This window comes from Hylobates moloch, unplaced genomic scaffold (genome assembly GCF_009828535.3).
Source record: "Hylobates moloch isolate HMO894 unplaced genomic scaffold, HMol_V3 SCAFFOLD_7, whole genome shotgun sequence".
NCBI lineage: Eukaryota > Metazoa > Chordata > Mammalia > Primates > Hylobatidae > Hylobates > Hylobates moloch.
The window spans coordinates 51,504,468-51,510,132 of record NW_026652282.1 but is presented as its reverse complement, the minus strand read 5'-3'; the positions used below and the strand labels follow the sequence as shown (position 1 = coordinate 51,510,132).

The 5,665-nt window shown below is 36.1% G+C and overlaps 1 long non-coding RNA gene across 1 annotated transcript in view; it reads left to right on the top strand.

Moving 5' to 3' along the window:
- Positions 1 to 1,944: 1,944 nt before the first annotated feature.
- Positions 1,945 to 5,665, top strand: part of LOC116811734 (uncharacterized) — a 114,179-nt gene continuing 110,458 nt past the window's right edge. Inside the window, exon 1 of the long non-coding RNA XR_004370520.2 lies at positions 1,945 to 2,133. This is a non-coding gene — a long non-coding RNA (uncharacterized LOC116811734). The remainder of the gene's footprint in view (positions 2,134 to 5,665) is intronic.

The window sequence follows — 5,665 nt, the reverse complement described above, 5'->3', positions numbered from 1 at the left end:
TCTCAAAATAATATGTGACAGTCTGAGGATAATCCATCCATGGCTGGTGTGATGACTCCACGGTAACAGAGACCTAAAATCCTTTTATGTTGTTGCTCTAATGTCTAATTTAAGTACTGAACACTGTCATTATAGTGTAAATGTAGCCATAGACAATATATAAATGAATGAGTGTGTTTGTGTTCCAATAAACCTTTGTTTTTGAAAATTTAAATTTAAATTTTATGTAATTTGTACATGTCATGAAATATTTGTTTCTTAATTTTTTTCAACCACTTATATATGTAAAAATAATTATTTGCCCTCTGATCAAACAAAAACAGATAGTAGACAAGTTTTGGCCCTTGAGCTGTAGTTCACTGGCCCCAGCTCCAACTCTAGTAGCTCAGGTTGTCATTTCCCCATCTTAGTCAGGTTGGATTACACTTTATGTTGTAAGCATACTTGTTCTAGATTTCTGAGGGGCTTACCCTTGTTTTCCAAGGACATTACAATCTTATCAGCTTCACAATAACATCATTGGACAAGATTTTCTTATCTGAAATACCTTGACGATGTCTCTGGCAGTGGTCATGTATTTGATTTACTTTAGGCTGAGACAGTAGTTCCTTGTGGGTTTACTTTTTAATTCTCCAATATTTTTTGTCTCTTATTACTAGTTTTAATCAATATTTATATAGTACTGATGTGGCAGTCATTGTTGTAAGTTTATTGAATATGTTTCTTTCTCACAACAAACCTATGAAATTAGTACTGTTATCTCTATTTTACCTATGGGGAAACTGAGGCACAGAAGGCTTAAATAACTTGAGCTAATAACGCAGATAATAGCAGAGCTAGGATCCAAATCTAGGCTGCGTGGATCCAGAGTCCACTCTGCCTTTCTAAACAACCTTGGTGTGTTGTTTTCTTAAATAAGAAATGTAGGAATGTTTCTCTCCAAACCCTGAAATATTTATGTCAGCCACACAGGACACCTCCTTCTTGTACAGCTAAATTAGTATCACCGGTGTTCTTGGAGACCTAGGATTCCTGACTGAGGGATTCCTATGCTGCAATGTCTGTGTCCATATTTTATTTATTTATCAAATAGGTCTTCTCATTGCCAGACATTGTTTTAAATGCCTTATACACATTGACTTGCTTAATTTAATATTTACAACAAGCAATTAACAGATGAAAAAGGTCGCATAACTTTGTAAAAGGCAGAGCCAGATTCCAACCAAGTTAACGTCTTTGATCGCTATTCTTAATCTTTCTGCAGGGTCTGAGTCTCTTTATTTCTTGTCAGCATGGGTTTCTCTGTTTCTTGCTTCAGGGACTTCACGACTGGTCACAAGAAATTCTTGACCTTGGTTGGTTCTGACATGGCTGCAGCATGCTCTTTCTGACAGGAATGCATAGCAGAATATCAAGTTCTCCTAAGCCCTGTGAAAATCATAGAGCACATACAGCATAGATTTTGTTTAAAAAAATCTCTTTTGGTGTGTATCTTCTTCTTGTTTAACGTCTGAATTGATATTTGCACACTGCTATAACCTCTCTCATGAAGCATTACCTATTTTCAAAGCTACATAAGGTGCTGTTGTAATCATACGGTTTTGTTGTATACATAATCCCGCTTTAATTATTCATCATTATTTATTTTCCTTTTGTTATTTTAATTATAAAAACAACACATACTCATTTTAAGAATCCTAATAATACAGATCTGTGTGTTGTTGGTGAAAAGTCTCCAGTTTTTTTCATCCCTTTTCTTTATAATTTCCAGCATAATGCCATAGAAATAGACGACACTCTCAGCGGGCTTATTCTGCATTCACTGGCCATGGTGATTTGAGGGTTAACTTTAAGAAGCACCCTCTCCTTTTCAGCTGACTGCTACATCCGGGAGAAAAGCGCTATTGCCTGGGAAACGAAGTCACGTGAGAACCTGGGCCTGTGCTTCCAGTGGGTGGTGGGGGGCCTGGTGTGCTGGCATCAAGTAAGCGGACTACCTCGGCAAAGGCTTAGGGACAAGAGACCGGCAGCCTGAACTGGCTGGGGCATCCGGAAGGCTTAGATCTTGTGGCCAAGAGTTCAGACCGTGGCGAAGTGGAGAGTGACATGCAGTTGGATGGCGGTGACTGCGTGGTAAGTTGTATTTGCACACCCGGCAGGAGACAAGAAGTGGGGATGAGCTAGGACTCATCCTCCCTTTATTGAATAATTTGCCTTTTTCCAGAGGGAAGGAAGCCAGACCAGCTAGCAGGACGCCAGGGGTAGGAGTGCGGGAATGAGAATAGGTGTCTGGAACAGGGCAGAGGGGGAGGGGGACCCTGAGGCGCAAATTCTTTTTCCTTACATGGCTTTTTCTTCTCGTTTTTCTCCTTCTCTCTCACCCTCTATGTCCCCATTATTCTTGTTCTTTCTTTTCCTGGTTACGCATTTTCATTAATCCAGAGCCTTAATTCGAATGTAAACATTTTGGCTCCTGATCCAGTTCTCCGTTAACTTTCCTGGTATTTGTGATTTCGTGTTTGGTAGCATAATAGGACGACTATAGTTAACAATAATTTATTATGCATTTCAAAATAACTAAAAAGCGGAATTGACATGATTCTAACATAAAGAAATGATAAATGCTTCAGGTGATGATTATACAAACAACTCTGATTTGATTATTACACATTGTATGTTCTAATCAAAATATCACATGTACCCCATAAATATGTACAACTATTATGTATCCATAATAATTAAAACTTCAGAAATGTTAACAAAATGGCAAAAAATCAGAAGAAGTTATTCAAGTATGGTGAGTAAACGTTTAAAAAGTGACTCAGCTTCACTAATAAATGCACATGAAAAAACGGAATAGCAGATTATGATTGACAAGGGAATAAAAAGATTGTTTATGCCCAGTGTTGTGCAGAGTTTGGGGACACTGGCACTCAATTACATTATTGTTAAGTGTGTAAATTAGTATAATCATTTATTGTTGGCCAATTTGGCATATGTAACAAACTTGAAAACCTCTTAGTCTTTGACCTAGAAATTCCACCCTTAGGAATTTTTTTTCAACACAGTTGCTACTGAAAATACACACAGGCATGCACATACACATATAATGTGTTAATTGCAGCATTATTTGTAATAGCACACTTTGGAAATAATCTAAATGCCCATCAATAGTGATTTGGTAAAATAAATTGTGGTATAACAATATGATTGGATAGAATACAGCCCTTTTAAATGGCACTGATTTGGTGCCTGTGAAATAAGTTACAAAATAGGTTTTCTAGTAGTAGTCATAATATTATCAAATGTTTCTTTACAATATATGTGAATACATACTTCTATATGAACAGAAAAAATACTGTAGGAAATTATGAACAAAACAACTAGCAATGAAAATCTCTGGGTAGTGGAATTGTAGCATTTGTTTTTCCTCCCCTCTTCTGCTTTCCTTCTCAACATCCTTCCCCAACTTTCTTTCTTTCTTTTTTTCTTAACGATCCATGTACATTTATTTCAACATTAATTTTTATACTCCAGATACTATTTACTTTCTTTTTTAAAGTATTACATATTAAGCAATACACAAAGTTGTAAAGAAAATTTCAACCGATACCATTGTAGCCTTAGCTCAGTTTAACAAGTAAAAATTTGATCAATGCAGCTGAGATCTTCTGTGTAACCTTCCTTAATTCCATTACTCCAATCATGAATTTGGTGTTTATTTTTTCTATGAATAATTTTTTAAATTTTTTACCACATGTACATTTATATCTCAGAAATATATAATATTTTACTTCCTTTAAAATCTAATATAAATGGTATACTGTATATATTCTTCTCAACTTGTTTTTAGTCAAAATATGGTTGGGAGCTTTATGTTGATAACTTTTATTAACAGTTAATTTATTTTCCCTACTGTACGGTTTCTAATGTGTAACTCTACCACAATTTATTTTTCCATTTTATGAATGACCACTTTGATTGTTTCAGTTTTTAGTACATGTATTTATGTTAATTGACATTGTAATGCATTTCCTTGCTCTATGAATTATTTGACGGATTACTTTGGAAAAGTTATTTCACTTTTTTTTTTTGAGACAAAGTCTCACTCTGTTGCCCAGGCTGAAGTGCAGTGGCACAATCTCTCCTCACTTCAACCTCTGCCTCCTGGGCTCAAGCAGTCCTCCCACCTCAGCCTCCTGAGTAGCTGGGACTACAGGCACCCATCACCATGCCCAACTAATTTTTGTATGTTTTTGTAGAGATGGGGTTTCACCATGTTGCCAAGGCTGGTCTCAAAATTCTGAGCTCAAGTGATCCACCTGCCTCGGCCTCCCAAAGTGCTGTGATTACAGGTGTGAGCCACCATGCCAGGCCTAGCAATACTTCTATTTTATCAGTTGTAAAATGGGAATAATGGCTACCTAATTCTCAGGGTATTGTGAGCCATGAATGAAGAAGCTGTGTAAAGGGTTTGAGATAAATTAACTTTCAAGGATTGCACTCCTTTCCCATCTTCCTGTCATAAAAGAGATGACTTTGGCCTAAACTGAAAAGCGTAACTAGCATACATTATTTTTAATTTTTTAATTTTATGTATACATAATAGTTGTATGTGTTTATGAGGTAAATGTGATATTTTGATACAAGCATGCAATGAATAATGATCAAATCTGGGTAACTGGGATACCCATCACCTCAATCAAATATTATTCCTTTGTGTTGGGAGCATTCCAATCTATTCTTCTGCTTATTTTGAAATGTACAATAAATCGTTGTTAACTATTAGTGGCCCTATTGTACCACTGAACACTAGACTAGATCTTCCTTCTATCTAACTGTATTTTTGTTCCCATTAACCACCTGTCTTTATCTCCCCCCACCCAACTGAAATTCCTAGCCTCTGGTAACCACCATTCTATTCATTACCTCCATAAGGTGAATTTTTTAGTTTCTATATATGAGAACATGTGACATTTGTCTCTGTTTGCCTGGCTTATTTCACTTAGCATAATGTCCTCTAGTTCCAGCTATGCTACGGTAAATGACAGGATTCTATTATTTTTTGTGGCTCAATAATTCATTGTGTATATATGCCATATTTTCTATATCCATTCATCCACTGATGAACACCTAGGTTGATTACATATCTTTGGTATCATAAATAGTGCTGCAATAAACCTGGGAGTGCAACTATCTGTTCAATAACTAGCATAGAGATCTTTTAGAACAGTAAGGGCAAGAAATAGCCTGTACCCAATGATGTTATTTATGGGCTTTATTGTTTTGTGCAGTGAGTTGTGGTATTAGAAGAAGCTTATCTGGTTTACTACATATCTTGTTTAGTTTTCTGACCCCTTATTTTACCTTCCATGTTAGCATCAGGGAAGATATATTTCCAAAATGACAAGATACTACAGAACTAAGATAATGAAGGACCTGTTGTGTACAATCTTTTAGTGGGTGTTAGGTGATCTGATTCCCATTACTATCCCATAGCATCTTGGGTAAATTATTTCACCTCTGATCAATGATTGGTATCATTGTAGTTGTTAAGGTTCTTTTTTGTTGATGTCTTAGTTTGTTTGGGCTGCTATAATTAAGTACCACAAACTGAATGACTTATAAGGAACAGAAATTTATTTTTCACAGTTCTGGAGGTTGG